This window comes from Pogoniulus pusillus, chromosome 5 (assembly GCF_015220805.1).
Source record: "Pogoniulus pusillus isolate bPogPus1 chromosome 5, bPogPus1.pri, whole genome shotgun sequence".
Classification (NCBI taxonomy): domain Eukaryota; kingdom Metazoa; phylum Chordata; class Aves; order Piciformes; family Lybiidae; genus Pogoniulus; species Pogoniulus pusillus.
Genome location: NC_087268.1, coordinates 20,120,722 through 20,140,776, shown reverse-complemented (window position 1 = coordinate 20,140,776; position 20,055 = coordinate 20,120,722). Strand labels below are relative to the sequence as shown.

General features: G+C 42.2%; 1 protein-coding gene across 1 annotated transcript in view; it reads right to left on the bottom strand.

Moving 5' to 3' along the window:
* Positions 1 to 17,115, bottom strand: part of TSPAN9 (tetraspanin 9) — a 208,624-nt gene extending 191,509 nt beyond the window's left edge. The window contains exon 1 of the mRNA XM_064143431.1: positions 17,029 to 17,115. The gene's annotated coding sequence lies outside the window, so the exon portion shown is untranslated. The remainder of the gene's footprint in view (positions 1 to 17,028) is intronic.
* Positions 17,116 to 20,055: the final 2,940 nt, after the last annotated feature.

Genomic DNA, 20,055 nt, shown 5'->3' with positions numbered 1-20,055 from the left:
AGCAGGGTCAAAACAAATCACTGCAGGGAATGCAGAGACTGATGTAACACTTGGCTTCAAGATGCCCCATGACTTTCAGTTACACATACAGAAACATTCACCCACATTATATAGCTACTCTTGTTCAGCAGTTTGGTGAAATCTGTCAAAAAAATGAAGACTGTTCACACTAGTATCAGCAGTAGGCATTACATCACAGTAAGCACCCTTTAGGAGGACAAAAGACAAACAGAGTTTTAAAATAGAGAATTATAAGTATTTAGTAAGAAAGTTGAAGTCTCCAAGGTAGAGGACACCAGTGTTCAACAAGTACAGAAACTTCAAAACCACTTTGCCCAGTGTCTTCCATGGCAGTGCTGCTGCTTTATGCACATTATCAGCATAATGTAATTTTGCTGCTTGGGCATACTCAAGACACCACAGCCAGCAATGTACTATCCTTTGGGAATCTTAAATTAATGCAGTATCTAGTCTGGCAACCATCCGCTTTTACAGAACAACTCAGACTGTCCCACAGCTGTGGGCAGACTAATTCCACAGGAGCTTCAACCATTTTCCTTTCTTTATCCTGACACTCCCATTGAATAGCAGAAGTTACTGAAATGGAAGGAAAATACATCTATTTCTAAAGAATAAACATGCATCAAAATCACGTGCAACAATCTTCCTAGCACAAGGTGACACATTCATGTCACATTCTTACAGGACCAAAAGTTCACTGATCCCTTACCAGGAAGTTTGTGGGCACAAGATCAGAGCAGACAAGCCATGATGCACAGCCTGCCAAAAATATTAGATCATTTGCAGTCTTCAAACGCTATGTGAAGTTCTATCACAGGAAGGCACAAGGAGAAATTGGAAAATCCTTCATTGAACTTAACAAGGGGAGAACAGAGTCAAGAGATTAAATAAAATGTTTAACATCCCTTTGCTCTCCAAATACTATTTGTTGAGTTTTATATTCAGATATTAATTAGTTAACTGTTACTCCCATTGTCTACTCCCACCATCACCTCTGGTGATGACTTCTACAGTGATGATGTGCTGTATGAAAAGTACACTAATTTCTTTCACTATTTTTCCCACCTATGAGTTTCTGTGAACCTTCCCTTCTTGAACATGATAGAAAGTAAGCAAAAGCTTTCTTTTTAGAATCTTGGAAGAGTACCAAATAAAAAGATAGAATGGCATGCATTATAATACTACATATTTTTAAGAACTTAATTTTAAGAACTTTCATATGTTCTGGCTGGGTATCACTAGAATTACAATAATGCAAGCAAAAGTGCATTGGTTTAATTATCATATGTTATTTTGAAGAGTACACAATTATCTATAGCTTTCTAAAAACTGAACGCAAAGAACAAAAAGTTGTCAGAGACACTAAATAGTTTCAGTATTTTAACCTATAAAAGTGTTTTCTTTTTCTCTATCTTTACATCACCTTCCTTAAAAGTATTTCCATGCACCATGCTACTTTATTTCTTTCCACATACTGCTACTATGTTTTCATTCATCCAAGGTTCATCAGCCTCATTTACTGTATTTGAAATTGCATAGGTCTGGATGCTTTAACAAAAAGAAATTTTTCTTAACTTGGCTACAGTCCCTCAACTGCCCTCTCAGTCACCAGTTGTAGATGACTGGTACTAGGCAACTGTAAGCCACTGTTCCTGAACAAGTAACAATTGTTAAAAAACCCAACACAGAGTTTAGTCTATGCATTGTTCTGTGTTGACATCAAAGGAAGCCCTCATATGAAAACACAAAAGCAGGAAACATTTTAAAAGCACACTGCTTGGCATCAGCTCTCTGCTGGCTTCAGGAAGCACTGTGGGCAACTTTAAAATAGAAGCAAATGACAAAAATCAAATCAACCAATCACCCACTCCACCTAAAAAAACCCAAACCAAACAACAAGCAGATTGAAGACTAAAGCTGCAAACGTTTGTGACTTGTAAAAAATCTTAAAGAAGATCAGTGCTGCCCCTGAAACTCTTCCTTTCTGCCCTTAGCTTTGAAAGCCAGACTTACAGATTCCCACAAATTCTCTCTCTTTTTTTTTTCTTTAATGCTAAGCAACAAGGCTACAACAATAATTACCTAGGAAGAATACCAGTTTTGCTAGCATCCTAATTTTCAAATTCAGAACTGCAAAATATTGATATTCAATTCAGTCCTGGATTCCTCATCTCATCTTGCGTATCTCTGGAAGAACTGAAGTGCCAACTTATCACAGATGTGGCTAAAGAAAAAGCACAATTTTCCTGTGTGAGGTCTCAAAGTAAAATCAGCTTTACTTTCTAGTAGGTGCAAAAGAACTTAGAAAGACAAAGCAAAAGAAAAAAAAAACATAGATTTAATAATCTGTGTTTTAAGCAAATGCTCACAATGATTTAAGCTTAAATTGTATAGCATCCATTAACAAATTAACATCCAAATAGTGAGCAAAATGGAAATGTCACAACAAGCAGCCTTCATGAACTTCCTACTGATACTGTAATAGGTAGAAGCCACATAAGAAAACAAAAGTATGAAATGTTGTTAGAGAAGCATGTAACACTTAAACACAAATTAACATAATAAACACTATTTTGGCTAAAAAATAATCCCTGGGTTTAATACAGGGTAAGCATTAGACATTATCTTTTTAGAAGAATGCTTATAAAAAAGCAAGTACATTTTAGAATAAAAAAGACTTCAGAAGAACAAACTTGAAACTACCTAGCTTTCTCTTTTCACCTTAAATTGCACTAGTGCTTCAGAAAGATAACATAAATTATTATGCCAGAAATACAGACAACATGATACACGCTTTTTGCCAGTAATTGGCATTAACATACTATTTGTAGCAGAGCTGAATGAGAAGTCCATCACCTATTGGCTTGTTTATGCCAAGAACAATGTAACCACAGTGCAAACACTCTGTGTGAACACTCATGTCAGAGACCCCATGAAGTCTGACTGTGCTTTAAGCTTAGTTCCTACCCAAATTCAAACTTTTCTCTAAGGATGAGTTTGTTCTTTTGCAATTGTTCCCCACAAATCTGCATCATTTGTCCTGCTCAGTCACAGGCACCAAATTCTGTTTCTTTTCTTAACCATGCCGACAGCATCTCACATCATTCTCACCCTGGCATTTTCAGTCCATCAGCTTGGAGAAATGTGTGGAGAACCTCATGAAGTTCAACAAGTGTAGAGTCCTGCACTTGCAGAGGACCATTCCCCTGCAGTATAGCTTAGAGGCTAACCTGCTGGAGAGAAGCTCTACAGAGAAGGACCTGGGACTCTTGGTAGACAAGTTCACTGTAAGCTGGCAATGTGCCCTCATGGCCTGGCATTGTTACTGAATACCTAATCAAAATTCAAACAGGTTTTTTCAACTCTCAATTCAATTAAATAATTGACTCAGATAAAGGTCTGGCATTTGCAGCTCTCAGAAAAAAAAACTTCTTAGAAAAAGAAGTTTCCTGCTGTGTTACTTTGGGGAATCTCTCCATCAGCCTCTGAAAGCCACTACAGAAGGCAAATTAAAGAAAATACCATCTCTCACATCCTGAACTCTAGATAGCAATACTGCACTTATGCCATATTCTTAATAACACTGCTCTTCACTTTCCATCCTCAGATGTCTTCCAAATCCCATCTAATTAACCATTTGTTTCCTGATTTGCCCATTTCACCCCATTCCTGGGGTGAAAACAGGAAAAATTCTACAAAGCTTCATGAATTAATCCCTGTGTCAGCCTGAAGGCAATATACAGTGAAGGAACTAGCAGGATAGAAAAGATAAAACAACTGAATATAGTTTAGTCCAACACAGTACAAAGCTGCAAAGAAGCTAACAGCCTCCCAGTACTGCAACGGTAAGTAGACAAAGGGGAGGAGCAATTAATTAGCTTGATAGAAGTGAAAGACCTAGGACTAATGACAAAAGAAGTGAAAGAACTACAATTAATGGCTATTCTTGTTACCTACATATATTCCTAACCTTGTTTTTTAAGAGCACTGTCAGCTCAAGAAATGTGCTTGGCAAAAACACTTGGCAGTGACTTCTACAATCTATAATGATGCACTACACAAAAAGTACACATTATATCAGGAAAAGAATTGTGCCTCTGCTTGGGGGAAACCAAGCTGCCTGAAGGGCACTCAGCTGCCTGAAAATCTTCAGGAACTAAACTCAAGTGTCAGGAGACACATCAGTAGGAAGCAATTTGATGCTGGCTCTGCAGAGTAGTAGAAAGTTTAATGTTTTACCACTACCACCATCTCAAACCTCTGTGATAGTACAAACGCTTCTGCTGAGTGACAGAGGTACCCCTTTGAAAATGATAGCCCAGAGAATTTGTGAATGCCTCATCCCTGGAAGTGTTTTAAAACCAGGCTGGATGAGACTTTGAGCAACCTGGTAGGTGGTGTCCCTGCAGGGGAACCAGATGATTCTTAAAGGTCTCTTCCTCAAGCCACTCTATGATTATATGACAGGGAGTAAATCAGGACTGCTAGCAAGGAAAGTAGTGTAGCTTCCAAAATTCCCACCTATATCACCACAGAGTTACAAATGCATGACCTAATTTTTCTCCTACACTGAAAGATAGAGTTAAGGGCTCATAAAGCTGAAGATTTTATGCAAAAGAATAAAAAGAAATAATTCACTGATAACTGAAGTTTTTGTACTCCAGTAAGTCCATTTTCTTGGTTCCTTAAGACAAATACACCTAATTATACAAAGTCCCTCTAAAGCTGAGCAGCACGAGGATGATGTACAGAGCAGACATGAACAGCTGGGTTGAGAATTTAAACACGGCATCTGAAAAATCAGAACTAAAACTGGGCTTGAATTGACTGTACAGAGAGCCTCCAGTAGTAAACTGGTCTGATAATAAAGTGAAAACTCTTGCTTCAAGAAATTGAATTTAGTTCACAGCTGTCCGGCAGGCTAGCATATGAACATACACACGTTACCATCAAAAATGAGGCCTTTCCACTTCATCACAGATATGCAGAAAAAAAAGTGCATGCAAAAAACCCAGACACCAGGCACCTGCTCAGGCCAGAGAGAAGCACCCCACACTTGCTTCCAGAGGTAGCCACAGTCAGGACCTGCTGTAAAGGCAGCTGGAGACTACAGCTCTGCAGGATCTTGGTGTCAAGCAATAGGGACAAAAAGCTATGATAAAGCAGAAAATAGAGCATCATCAGTGATGACATTCGTCCATCCTCTCTGACAAACAAGTAAGAGACAGCCTCACCTCATCACTCATAAGGAGATTTGATTAGACATCAGTAGAAATTTTTCTTCATACTAAAAATCTTAAATAAAAATCTACTTATGAGAGAGGGACAGAAATGTGATATTCCAAGGGATAGAAATATGATGTTCTGAGGGGCAAGAAGTAATAAGAAATTTTGTTTCTTGGTTACAGTAGTAGCACCAAAGAGAACTTCCTCATTAAATTAACTAATGATGGGGGGAATATTACAGGTTCAAGCAACCTGAGAAAAACCAGCAATTAACTCTCAACAGCATCTCTGGGACAAAGCATTCTCCTTTCCCCATATTTAACTTTTGCCAGTGGGGTGCTATCACACATGGAAATTCAAGTTTATGGCACATTAAAGCTTAGCTGTATCATATTACTTAGTAACTTACAGAACAGGATCATTTACAATTCTGCCTCAAGGCCTCGGAATCCAGTTTAAAACAGACTCTTGTAAACAAAATTACCCTGACTGGGCCAAAGGTCAAACCCAAGGTTCAGAGGAACTTTATTTATCCACCTGCATATTCTCAATACTTTCTTCAGCCACAGTTCCATATTTCTTTTATCTGTTCTTGAACCTGTTATGATAGAGGTGCTACCGTTGTCACTGATTGGCTCGTTCTCTGCCAGTGGCAGGCTCATCTTCAAGCCACTTGGCATTGGCTTTATCGAATACAGAGGAAGCCTCTAACAGCTTTTCACAGAAGCCTGCCTCAAGCTACCAAAACATCTCCGTGCAAGCACAGTATGGATAGTCACATAACTGCACAAGCAGATAATTCAGAGCTATATGAATATTAGATTATCTATCCTGCTACCTTAGCAGGACTCCTAATAATGTTCCTGAAGATTTGATAACATCATCCATTTAATTGGATAAGCTGTCGGTATGGCAAAGAACAGAGACTAATGCCAAGGACTCACTCAAATCAGAGCCGAACAAGACGTTTGCCAAACTGTGGAACACCTCAGCAGATTACACACATTTTACAAGTACATGCCTTTGACACAAGTAGGTCATCGAGTTAATTCTGTAACTGAAAGACAGCCAAAGAAGTTCGCTATATCTGTTCTCATGCTTCTCTTTCTCACCTTGCTTCTCCGACCTTATTTTGGATTAAACTTGACAGCCTATATTTGTACAGTACTTCCCAGGTCCTCCTCTCTGTGCCTGTCTCTGCTGAGCACAGTTCAAAGAACTTGGGAACCATAACCCTGCTCAACAGTCCAAAACAAACTAAACAAGTGAAAAACAGACTCACCCTATCAGGGTCAGCCTAGAAGATCCCACAAAAGCATAGTTTCAACTTATCCCCATACAATAGAACCTCCAAAAACTTAAAAATATAATAGCAAGGCTATCTGAAATCACATACAAGGTAAAGAAAGTGAGGTAATTTCTAGCCCTCTATTAGAGATGAGATACTAATTTTTTATTGGAAAAGGGATAAAACTGCATGCATGCATGCAAGAAAAGTGTTTGAAACGTCCCCTTTCTAAGAGATTTGGATCCTGTAGTACACCTTGATGATATGACTCACAGATCAACATTCTGAGAATCAAATCTATTGTCAAGCATTTGGGCTAGGCCAGCCACTAGACAAATGACAGATGCTTACTAACCTCTCTTCTTCCCAAAGGGAAGAGAATGCAAATATGGAAGAGTGAATTATGGACTGGAAATGAAAACTAAAACAGTTTTAATAAACATAATAACAATAAAATTAAATATATGCAAATATATATAAACCAGTATAAAACCAAACTTGCCTGATAGCAATTACATCACACATGGGGGCAGTCACATATTGGACTCTGCTGCAGACAGAAACTAGATTCAGGTACAGAATTCTGCAACTGGTTTCAGGAACACATGGAAGGCAGAATGGACAGAGTTCTCCTCAGATGCTGGCCACTGAAAAGGAGGCTTGATCCTGGTGATCCCTCAGCTTTATCCCAAATGTGATGTATCCCCTCAGCTTTATCCCAAATATGATGTATCCCTTGTTGGTTGGTTTAGGGTCACCTGTCCTGTTTGTTCCTTCCTGCAGGTGTGGCTTTTTACTTTCTGCACTCACAATGTGGCACACAAGATTTATCAGTGAATTTGGTCTCCACAGAAGCAAGTATAATAAGCCAGAAATTTTCTGCACCACCACCTGTGGTAGCAACTCATACATATCAGCATTATCACTGCTAGAAGTAGACATTCTCTGCAGAAATACACCATTAACTTCAGAAAGTGCCATTACTTAGAAAATTATCAGCTGAAAATTAGAACTTGAACTAGTTATGTTCTCATCAAATCAGGACACCTATGCCCATTCACCAGTGTTATATGATCATTTATCATAATTAACAAATGGTATTTTGAGACTGCCATAGACTTGGATTGGTTCCGAAATGTAATTATTTGCCAAACAGTACATCCCAGTGCCCAGTGCTACACAAAGGTGTAACATAAGACACTCACTTGATGTGCTTTCTCTTCTAGGAGCAGAGTTAAGGCTGCTGTGGGAATTCTCACTTTCATCCCATAAGGCAGTTTAAAAATTATAATGTTACATTAATTTCTGCAGTATCAAAATTTAAAAGGGTGGAAACAAGATGAAAGAGCTCACAATACATCAACCACAAGTGGTAGAAGAACGAAAAACAAACACCTGGAACAAATAACTACTTCAAGCTTCCCCAGTCATCTTTTCCTTAGTGTATTCCATCACCCAAGAACAGAGCCCAGCTTTCATAGAACACAGGTACAATAGTGGTGTTCCCCAAGAATCTGTGCTGGGCTCAGTCCTGTTCAATATCTTTACTGATGATCTGGATCAGGAGATTGAGTCCAGCATCATCGAGTTTGCAGATGACAGCAAGTTAGGAACAGGTGTTGATCTGTTGGAGGGTAGGAGAGCCTTGCAGAGAGACCTTGAAAGGCTGGATGGGTGGGCAGAGACCAATGGGATGAGACTGAACAAGACCAAGTGCAGGGTTCCACACTTTGGCCACAACAACTCCAAGCAGCACTACAGGCTGGGGACAGAGTGGCTGGAGAGCAGCCAGGCAGAGACCTGGGGGTGCTGGTAGAGAGTAGCTGATGATGAGCCAGCAGTGTGCCCAGGTGGCCAGGAGAGCCAATGGCATCCTGGTCTGCGTCAGGAACAGTGTGGCCAGTAGGACAAGGGAGGTTATTCTGCCTCTGGACTCGGCACTGGTCAGGCCACACCTTGAGTGCTGTGTCCAGTTCTGGGCTCCTTAATTCAAGAGACATGTTGAGGTATTGGAACATGTCCGGAGAAGGACAACAAAGCTGGTGAGGGGCCTGGAGCACAGCCCTGTGAGGAGAGGCTGAGGGAGCTGGGGTTGTTTAACCTGAAGAGGAGGAGGCTCAGGGGTGACCTCATTGCTGTCTACAACTACCTGAAGGGAGGATGTAGCCAGGAGGGGTTGGTCTCTCTGCCAGGCAACCAGCAACAGAACAAGGAGACACAGTCTCAAGTTCTGCCGTGGGCAGTCTAGGCTGGATGTTAGGAGGAAGTTCTTGCCAGAGAAAGTGATTGCCATTGGAATAGTGTGCTAGTTTGAAGCTAGCTAGAATGTTCCGGTGAGAAGGATTAGATCACTGTCTGTGAAAGGGAAACTATGGTGATGCCTACTTCACTCACAGGCTTGCTGAGATGTGTAAGAACAAGAGTATCAACACAGATAAGGCATTTGGGCACAGCCTGGGATTTGAGCTGCATTTCTCTCTAACCTCACCCTCTGTCTGTCTGATTAATCCTAACCCCTCTGGCTGACCCTCCGTTCTTCCTTGGGGCACAAGGCAACATCTGGGGTAAGGTTGAGGGGTGTAAGAAGGTGGAAGGGCAGTTGAGAGCCCCTCCTGGGGACTCAGGTTTCTGGGAGGGCTGCTGTGTTTCTGTATTACCTTTTACCTTGTATATTTTTGCATATAACTGTATACATTGTAAATATCTGCTTGTATATTGTGCTAAGCTGTAAATAATAAGCTTCATTCAATTTCCAGAGCCGGCTGAGTCTAGTCTGGGTGATTCCCAAAGTGTAAGGGGGTGGGTACCACCCAAACCACCACAAATGGGCTTCCCAGGGTGGAGTCACTGTTCTTGGAGGTGTTCAAGAAAAGACTGGATGGGGCATTTAGTGCCATGATTAGGTTAAGAAGGTAAGGTTCAATCACTGTATCTTTTTTTCCCTTCAAACTGTGATCTTTTATGTACTGAGATCCAATGTAAATGCTACATACTTTTGTGCAACAGAGAAAAATTCCTGTAGATCAATATCAGCTCTCATTTTGCACTAGCATGGTGCAAACAAACCACTCTGCATGCTAGAAAGCCAAGGGAGGTTGGTGAGTAGGCGCAAAGAATTTGAAGTGTATCACAACAGTTCTAATAAACTCTGAGCCAAGAGGGTTTTTTCCTTTGTATTTTACAGCTTTTAAGTCTAGGCAGTCACTGCAGTATCTAAGGCAAGACTGCATGGTATGGTTGGACTGGGTGATCTTGGAGGTCTTTTCCAACCTGGTTGATTCTATGATTCTATGAAAGCACTATTTGGTATGATTCAGAGCATGGCAAACAAACAAAATAAACCAAACAATTTAACAAAATAATTGCAAGATGTAAACGCACAGTGAACTTTGTTACCTTTTGGACTCCCTTCCCATCACAAACAATTACCTCAATAGGACAGAAAAGATGGATTTGGGGGGGATGGGGAAGATGAAAAAAAAAAAAAGGAAAAGTTATATCAAATCCCACCTGCTGCTTGCCAAAAGGGTTAAGTCTGAACCCTCATCTCTAGGGCATAAAATAGTAATTACATCTGGACTCAAATAGTGGCACTAGACTCACCCAAACTAAAGGGAATACAGAGATTAAAGTGAAAAGAAAAACTTGCTTTTGTAAGCCTGTTATGACCTGTATAATCTGTAGCAGAGGCAGAAATTATCTGAACAGAATCCTTTGCGTCGTGCAATCCATTGGTCCTAGCCACACAAAAATCTCTAACAGACCAGAACTGATGAGACAAAAATTCACAGCCAGATACAGCTGAAGAGCCCTGCAAGGTTTACTGCAAGGCTCAGGGAACTACAAAGTTGCTGTGACAAATGCAAGGAACGCACATTCTGCAAAGCAGGAAGAAAGGTGAGATTCCTGCATGAAATAATGTTTCTCTTTCAAGATCTTTAAAAAGCAGGTAAGAAAAAACAGAGGCATATTTAAATGACTTGAACTAATTTTGTTTCCCTTGTGGTTTAATTTAAAAATAGAGAGGAAGAAATGGACTACAGACAGCAAAACAGAATGTATGGTTCTCTTACCACAGAATGAACTTCCTCTGAAGAGCTCTTCAGAGAGGAATAGATGAAGATCAGAATGAGAGTTGAAAGTGAAGACTACACAGGTGGGAAAACCAAGTGGTGATGAGACACAAGCAAAACGTAACATGTAATAGAGTTTGTTTGGGGCCTCCCCACAGAGCTACACTACCTTCAACTGGTAGCATAAGAAAAGTGTAAGAGGGAAAAATAGAAAGAACCAATTGAAGGTGAATTTTCCAGGGAAAACTGTTTTTAAAAAGACATCTTAAGAAATTATCTTAAGAAAAACAGAATGAAAAGGGAAGAACTCTTGGGAGTTCTTTTGTGGTGACCATCCATAACGAATAGTTTGGACAGCACAGAACTTGGAAAACTGAAAGCCATACAAAGGAACTTACTCTGCGGTGGCAACTTAAGACTCCTACTGTTCTCATTTCCTCATCCTGGTTCTACCTACAAGATCCCTTCTCTGTTTCACAGTCCTTTTCACTTTACCTTCTATATTTAAAGCAAGAGAACACTTCCAAAAAGCTCCTGTTCACAATGAAGCCTCTTCCTCTCTTTCATATCCAAGATTACTGATTGCAGCAATTACTTTTATCATTACTTTCTTATCCTAATCTACAACTACATTCACCTGAAGTATTGTCCTGGGTATTCCCTGTTACCCACCTAAGCCAGGAGAAGCTTCACAGTGTAGGATCCAAGCCCATCTACCATCCAATGTGGTTGTGAGAGGAATAAGTTGGAGTTTTTCCAGAGTTGCAATTCTTCCCCATTGCTCTTCATGGTATCAAATAGTTCACCAATAGGTATCTACACAATTTATACCCTACTCATAGCTGCCCGTGCTGCTATCAGTAGTGTTCCAGGTGCTGTATAATGCAAGTATCTTACATGTCCTGCTGCTTTCTCCATTGCTAGAAAATAGATCATCACTGTTTAACACTCAAAGTCACTGCTATTCTCAAAACTTTGTCAGACAGCATACCAGCACTGGAAAAAAAAATAACAAATACTCTGCTGTATCAAAGAGAATCTCTTGATTTGTATTTGGAAAGTTTCCTTTACAGAGTTTTAAACCAGACATTTAGTTTATTTTACCAGGAGGCATGCTCCTGTCTGGTTGCTATTACAGGTGCCTTCTATAGCTAGAGCCATTATGCCATCCCCCTGATAGTACTGTGTTCACCTATATATAAATACATCTAAAAAAATACTCTGCACACTGTCCTGCAGTGGAAACAACATAGCAGACATTTTTAGAATGTTACTTTGTATCCTTCAAAATTTCAGCTATACTCTCTTCAAACCACTCAAAGGAACAACCTTCACTCACATAGGATGACAATTTTAATATAAAATCTCAAAATTAGCTTTGCAGTGCATAAGTACCTACTTGAGAAATCAAAGAACTGTTCAAAATAAAGCTAGATGAACACTCTGGACACAACCACCTTAAAACTGTGTGCAGAGTTACAGACAAAGAAAGGGAAAGTACACTTTCAAAGGCATTCTTGAACTATTTAACCTTTATAAATAATTAGCATATCCAAATAGAAAGTCTCCTTGCTTGTGCTCAATGTGAGTTCTGAATACAGCTGCAACCACTAAGAAAAGTTCGTCAACATACTGCCATAAGGGACTTGAGAAGAAGAATTCACTACCAAATTAGAAAAGATACTAACTCAAGTTAGTAACATTAAGAGTATGAAAGTCTGTCTCTTAGGCTCTGCCCCTTCATGGTCATATTCATTTCAAAATTAGTGATTACCTAGAGCTTACAGAGAATAATGAAACCTCTAAATACAGATAAAACTACCCATCAGAAAGTACTACTTATCTAGCTTGTCACATTTTCCTTCATAAGAGTCCTTGCCAAGTGTCCTAAACCTAGGATATTCCTTCAGTGTCAAGCTCTGCCTCCTGCAATCATTCAAATCAAATTAATTAGGAGTGGATTTAAAGGCCACCAAATACAGATGAACTCATAACTCTACTTTCTCTTCTCTTATGACAGTCACAAGATTTTAAGCAGTCTCCTTCAAACTTTCTGGGTGTGACATTTCAGTTCCTTGTGCAGCGCACCACCTCATCCTTCCTTTTCAGTCCCTCCTCCCAGTGAAGGGCCACAGACTTCCTCCCTCTTAGCTTACTGCCTTCTCAAGACTCCTGCAATTTTACTCACTCCTCCCAAGCTCCTTCTCCTGTCTTGTCCCCAGACTCCTCCTCAAATATACCACATAAAAACAATGGAGCTCTTGTGGTCCTATGCTTATGTGAGATTGACTTATTCCATCATATCACTATTATGAGTACATACAGTCCATGGAATTGTAAATCTATGAAGACTGTCCACAGTGAAGGTAACCCTACTTAGACAACATCAGTGTAGAAACCAAAGCTCATTTTACACAGTTTTGCTGATTTAGAGACATGAAGTGCTACAAGAATACAATTGGCTTTTCACTAGTTAATGCAGTTTGCTTCCTCTTTTGAATTTATAACAGGAATCATGGAAATAAATACCCTAGCTATTAGTCACTTCCACCTTCAAAAATATCAGGGTTAGAACAGCATGACAAAGTTTGCATTAGAAAGGAGAGCTGTGACAGCAAAAGTGCTTTCAAAAGAATTTAGGTAAGAAAAAATTTCCATTTGAAACAAAGATTAATTCAAATTTCAAATCCTTTAAACTGATGCTACTACTTCAGTGTTATCATAATATTACATCATATTCCCATCACTACAAAGAAATGCTAATCTTAATTAACACTTTATCCACTTGAAGTTTTATTGGAGCATATGTTTGTTAGTCTGCCTCATGTCCTGGGAGTTATACCCCAAACATGTCTATCTGGTCCACAGTCCTGATTTTAAAAGTTTTTCAATAACAGGATTTTTTTCACCTCTCCTCAAAAGGCAGTTTAATAGCTTAATACGTCTCACTGCCATTAAAATGCAGTGCATTACCTTCTGAGGATCTCCCATTTCCTATCCATTTCTTCTGTGTGAAGCAGAGGTTAGATGTCTCCTGGTTTACTGCGTTTGCAGATGAGGCAAAAGCAGCAGGTCTCTACCCAACGGTTGTTCTTATTCTACAAATTCTGGGCAACTTGTTCAAACAGTTTACTTTCCTCACAGCAGAAAAGGTTTTTAAAACATGTCGCTTGAACCTCTTCTTTGAACTTGTCCCTCATGCAACTACCCATATCAATTTGAAGAAACTAGTTCTGTCTTCTTAACAATCTCTTAAGTACTAGGTTACTTTAGATCCTTTCAAAGTCTTTTCTAGGCTCAGCAAGGCCAGTTCCATCAGCTAAGGGACATGGTTTAGCACCAGACTTGGTAGAGTTAGATAGTGGTTGGACTCAATGATCTTAAAGGTCTTGTCCAATGTAAACTATATGATATATATGATCCCCATATGGTACTAGGGCCCTAAGTGTACTGAACGGCCTTTAAAGGACCAGATTTGCCTCACCTCCACCCCTACTTTCTGCTCATGGCTACAGGGGCTCTACTTCAGCTCTGTCTTTGGCCATCAATCCCTATCCAAGCTATCTTGTAGGTGTGCCTTATACTCTGTTCATGGACTCTGCTGAGTCAGACCCTAGCCCATGGTCTGACTTCTTCACTTGACCACAGACCTGTCATATCACTATGGACCAGCTCAGTGATAACTTGATAACCATTGCTGGGCCTGCTGATTTGCATCTCAGCTTGATCTTGGACCTTTCTTATCTCCACAAGCCTGCCTGGCAATATAGAGTCTTACTCGGCACTAAGTCAGTAGCATGGTATGGGGCCCTTAGCAGTGGGACACCTGCCTTGTCAGCTGGGTTACCATGATCAGCTCCCAGAACCCCATTCCATCCCTTACTGAGGAACCGCTCCTCCTTGACATATGCTCTGGCCCCCAGTAGCCCTAGTGGCTGTCCAGTGGACTAGTTTCAGTTTATCCATACCTTTCTTGGCTTCTAGGACAGAAAAGTGAATACAGTATTCTAGATTCTAACAAATGCTAAGTACAGAGAAATAGTTTCCCTCTGCACAATGGAGGCAGTCTTATTAATATAGGCTTGCATACTGGTGGCTGCCTTTTCTTCCCAGGCACGTTGTTGGCTCATACCTAACTGCTTTAAAGTGTTCTCATCTATTTTTATGCATGAATAAAAGCAGTGACATTCTTGCAATGCAGAAAACTAATGACGCACCAGTCACTTGCAAACAGCACAATTCTGAAACATGACAAAAGTGACAAACTGAGATGAGCTTTGAATTGTAAAGCCCGAGTGCAACAGGAATGTTGGTGTCTTGCCTCTAAACAAACAGTTTTTCCTAATCAAGGGCAAACTAACTCCATACTCAGGTTTGAGTCTTGACAGTCTTGAGTCAAGACAGTCTTGAGTCCTCTAGCAGAAAATTGCTAATTCCATACATACCACAAACATGAAAGTAATTCCTCCAAACAGTTCTGCAGCCTTAACACTATTTTGCCATTTTACTCTGTGCAGTTTCTCTGTTCCACTTTTTTATGGTAATTATTTAGGAGCTGCTAAACACTAAAAATACACAGTTGTGTTGGAAATAACATCATAGATGAGCTGAGGTTTGGCATGCTTTAGAAGAAAATAATTTTAAATAGCAAGGAAAGAAAAAAACTGTGGGACATGCATCTCTGATGGCCATTTTCTGTTAAATAACCACAGTATCTAAGATAACACTACCTCAAGAGAAATGAACAGTCTCATTCTAACTCAATCAGAGCTTCAGCTGAATAATATTGCATTAGTTATACTCCGATTCCAAGGTCTTCTCATGCAGCTTTACTCATGAGAACTAGTCTTGAAAGTACAGATGTCCAAAACCAAATCTGCCCTTAGCTCTTCAGCCTTCATTATAAAAAAAAGCTTGTCTGTAGGATTTGTAATTTGAACATCAAAGGTCTAAAAATATGAAAGAGAGTTATCTCGTGGCAGAATTTACATTAGCTCCCATCAGTTTTCATTCCTGCAGCTCAGAAAAAAAATTGCAAAATGGCATTTTTGCAAAGGGCATAGACCCTAAGGACTAGGGCTTTTTTTCCTGGGTGTTATCAACCACATGCACTTCACATCAATAATTTACTTTTGGACATTTTTAGATATATTTGGCATCATATTCTGTGCCAATGCAACTCACGTGAATGTGTTTCCTCAGTCACTGTTACCCTTTGCTATTATATGTTCTGGCTATAATGAACTTCAATCATCTTAACAAACCATTAAAACCACCTGTGGCACCTGACTAAGAACTGTTAAGTTTTGGCCCATCTAGGAGTAATGGCACAAATGAACTGCATGATTTGACTCTCATGGCTGTTCTGGAGAACTCCCAACTTTTTCCTAGTCAAATCTCAAGTGACTCACCCCAATGTCTTAAAATAAATCAGTGCAGTCAGGTAAGAAAATCCTAGCCCCTGATTCAAACCATGGAACTATACAGAGTAAAAGCACAGAATAAAAGCATTGATAAAAACACTAAGCATAGAAATGCAACTTTAATCACCCTTGTATTTAGTTCCCCCCGCCCAGAACAGATCCTCTCCTCTCTGCCCATCAAACATCTTCCTGAGCCGAAGGCCTTTCCGAGAGAGGCAGTGCTCAGGAAGCATCCACCTCCCATCAGAAGAGCGGTGACAGGCAGATATCCAGATTCAGCAAATAAAGTTTCAAAAGCTAGAAGAGGAAAAGGCAAAGCCGACGTCTTACATAAGCAGAGGGAAGGCAGGAACTGTCGGCACCATCTCTGCGAGCAACTGCCAATGAGAGCTGTCAGCTACGGGCCAGCCAGGGCCTTGCTCCCCCATCGCCCCCTGGACCACGGCCTCCCAAAACGAGGTTCGGTCCCGCGCCTGCCTGCGCCCCACGGAGGCTTTTCTGCCCTCCCACCCATCCACGGCTGAGCTTAGCTTGGCTGTGTAACCTCGGCGCGGGTGCAAGGGAAGAACAAAGTGACTGCACGCTTGCCAGTAGTGCTGCTGGCGGTGCATTTTCCTTGGTGGCACGGAGATATCCCCAGCTGTGAAAGATCGGCAAGACGCGCTCCTCGGCCGGGAGCAGGACCGCGCAGGCAGATGCCGCTGGACTCGTTTCATCCCTCCAAACTAACTTTCCTATTTCCGCAAAAATTACACAGACAGGGCGTGGGCAAATACTACTGTTTTCGCCACACGCTCCTTACCCCCACAAACCACCCACTGCTTCCTCGCACCCCTGCCGGGACTCCGGTGCTCCCCAAGCGCCTCCAACCGCCAGGCCGGTGCCATCTGGTCCCTTAGACTAGCATCTCCACCACCGGCTGTTCCCCGCCTCCCCTCTCCCACCATCTCACAATCTTCCGCAACTCTCTGCCGCCTACCGCGGCGCCAGTTCTCACCCGCACGTCCCTGAGCCGGGCCGGATGGGGCCGAGTGCTGGGGGAGCAGCAAAGGCACAGCAGGACACGACTCAGGCTCCTACGAGCGGAAACGGGAGGAGGGACTCGGACCGGCGCTACCGAGCGGGGAGGAGCCGGGGGCGCTGCCCAGGGGAGGCACCAGCCTCGCGGAGGCAGCGGCGCCGCGGAAGAGGGGAGACAGCGTGGAGGGCCCGGTGTCAAGAGTGCGAGTCACACGGCCCAAAGCTGGCCCGGCGGAGTCAGATGCATGAGATCGCCAACAGTGCGCGCCAAATCCTTTCCGAAAGCTCTGTCTGCCAGCCCGCGGCCTGCCCCGCTGCCGGCGGGAGCCCCCCGGGAGGACGCCAGGGCTATCCGCCGCCTGCATCTTCCGAGACCTGGCGGGCTGCAGGCACTTCACCACCTTCCTGTCCTGAGGGGCCTACGGCTTAACGCTCCCTCAGATTTAACAGAGGCCGAGGCAGTGGCCACGGCAGGCCGAGGAGAATGCAACCAACGGGTGCCCAGACTGCTGCTACAAATTGCAGCTCCATGGTCTCCCTTTGCTTAAACGTCCCCAGCCCACAGAATCACAGGATTAAGCTGGTTAGAAAAGACCTTCGAGATCATCAAGTCCAACCTAACACCTTCTAATTAACTAAACCATGGCACTAAGTGTCATGGTTGCTGTCTACAACTACCTGAAGGATGGCTGTAGCCAGGTGGGGTTGGTCTCTTCTCCCAGGCAACCAGCAACGGAAAAAGGGAACACAGTCTCAAGTTGTGCCGGGGGAAGTATAGGCTGGAAGTTAGGAGGAAGTTCTTGACACAGTGATAGGCATTGGAATGGCCACCCAGGTGTTGTGGAGGGGTTTGAGTCTGCGTTTGGGGTGAGATATGAGGCTGATTGGTAGAGGTTTTAGAATTGTCCTGGTCAGAGAGTCTTGTGGTATAAAGTGCCACTGGCAAAGTTAGTAAAATTCCCTAGCAACTTGAATCAAGAGAGTTCAAATACTCACTAATTAGAAGTCTCAGTGTCTGTGGTCCCAAAGTATATACAGCGAAAGCCACGTGGTCGATTCTCGTGGAGCTAACAGTTCAGTTCGAATTGGGGCATGCTGCCCGAGGAGATTCCACGGACACGATCGGGCTGATGCGGTGGGCTGCAGTGGCGGCCGGCCGGGAATGCCTTGTTCCATCATCCCCTGGATCGGCGCAGAGTGCCATGGAACAAAGGGTCACATAAGGCCCCAGGCAGCAGGCAGGCTGGGAGAGGTGAGTGGAGAGAGTGGCAAGAGCATCTTGTTTACCTGGATTGCCTTACTTATCAGATGTGGGGCAAGCTTGATGGGCCTTTGGCCATGATATCGTCCAATAGGCTTCTGGCAGTCAGCCAAAACACACCAAATTAGGAAGGGTCCACAAGTCTAGTACCCCCAAATATGGGAAGATCATGGGCCCTACACCTGGTGGGCCATACGCTAAGCGCATGGGCTTATGCAACTGTGTTATACAACCTGGGCCCTGAGCAGGCCAGACTTTGTGGCACCAGGCCTATTGTGCCCCTTTTGTCCATTTGATGTGTTTACCTCTGGTTTGGGCAGAAAAACATGTCCAGGCAAGCATAGGCATATGTAAACCTATTTGGGCCTATGTGGCCCTCCACTACACCAGGGACATGGTGCAGTCACTGTCCCTGGAGGTGTTCAAAAAAAGACTGGATGGGATGGGACATTTAGTGCCATGTTCTAGTTGATTGGACAGGGCTGACTGATAGGTTGGACTGGATGATCTTGGAGGTCTCTTCCAACCTGGTTGATTCTATGATAAGTGCCTCATCCAGCCTCCCCCTAAACACCTCCAGGGATGTCAACTCCACCACTCCCTGGGCAGCCCACTCCAATGCCAATCACCCTTGCCTCAAAGAACTTCCTCCCAACATCCAGCCCAAACCTGTTCAGGCACAGGTTGAGGCTGTCCCCCCCTGAAGTGTGTGGGCTAGAAAATAAAGGAGTTGAATGGAAACTTTTGAGGTGTTGGGGTTTTTTTTGTAAAGAAAGTGTTTAGTCACTTTATTTGCTAATGCCTTGGCATTGTGGCTGTAAAGGGATCTGGGAAATCAGCTTTTGCTGGTTTGTCCTTTGATTTTATAGTAAGTTAGGCTAAGGTTAATATTTCTGGTATTTCTGCCCCAACAGAAATTACATTTGTAAGACATTGATATTCTTGTTTTTTGTTGTTTTTTAGAGTTGTCCTGGGTTTACTGGGACAGAAGAGCAGGCCAGCCATGGGCTGTAGGCCATTAGCAGTTCTGAATCAGCCAAGACAGCTGACTTAAGTTGGCTACAGGTGTATCCAAGACCGTGACCATCATACTAACTACAAAGCTTCTTTCTCTTGAGGACTGTCTTCATGGATATTGTGACTGCTGCTCTTCTGCTGGCCTGAGTATAACTTTATATATGTTGCATTGATATTTATTTCACTATTTCATTAAATCTGTTTTCATTTCAATCTGTAGCTCTTCTCTCCTTTTCCTGTTTCCCCTTCTCTGTTGGGGAAGGGATCATTAGGTGATAGCGTAACTGGTAGAATTTAGCCCCAAATACAGACTAAATGTAGGCAGAGTTGAATTTTGCTTTTTGCCTTGAAAATAGGCTAGATCTTTTAAAAAATATGTTTGGTATTTGTTTTCCATTCTTTTTTTCAGAATTGCACATGGCTCTTACTTATAATATACTGTATGGTTTCTTTTGGTTAACTTCTAAGCTTTGGGGACAGAGATCTACAGTCTTTTCGGTTTTTAAAGTGGTCTTGCAGGGATCTTGCTCAGTCATTAAGGGGACAGAAGAAGCCTTTTAGTCTAGTGTAAAATTTGCAGTATTCCCTTTGAGAGCTTTATTAAACTTTTTGTTTCTGAAGGCTATGAAATAAAGGTGAGGTCTACCAGACACACAAATTTTCTGTTGGTTCCTTCACTGAGCTTGAAAGGTAGGCAGATATTTCTTGGCAGACCCTGGTTATTGA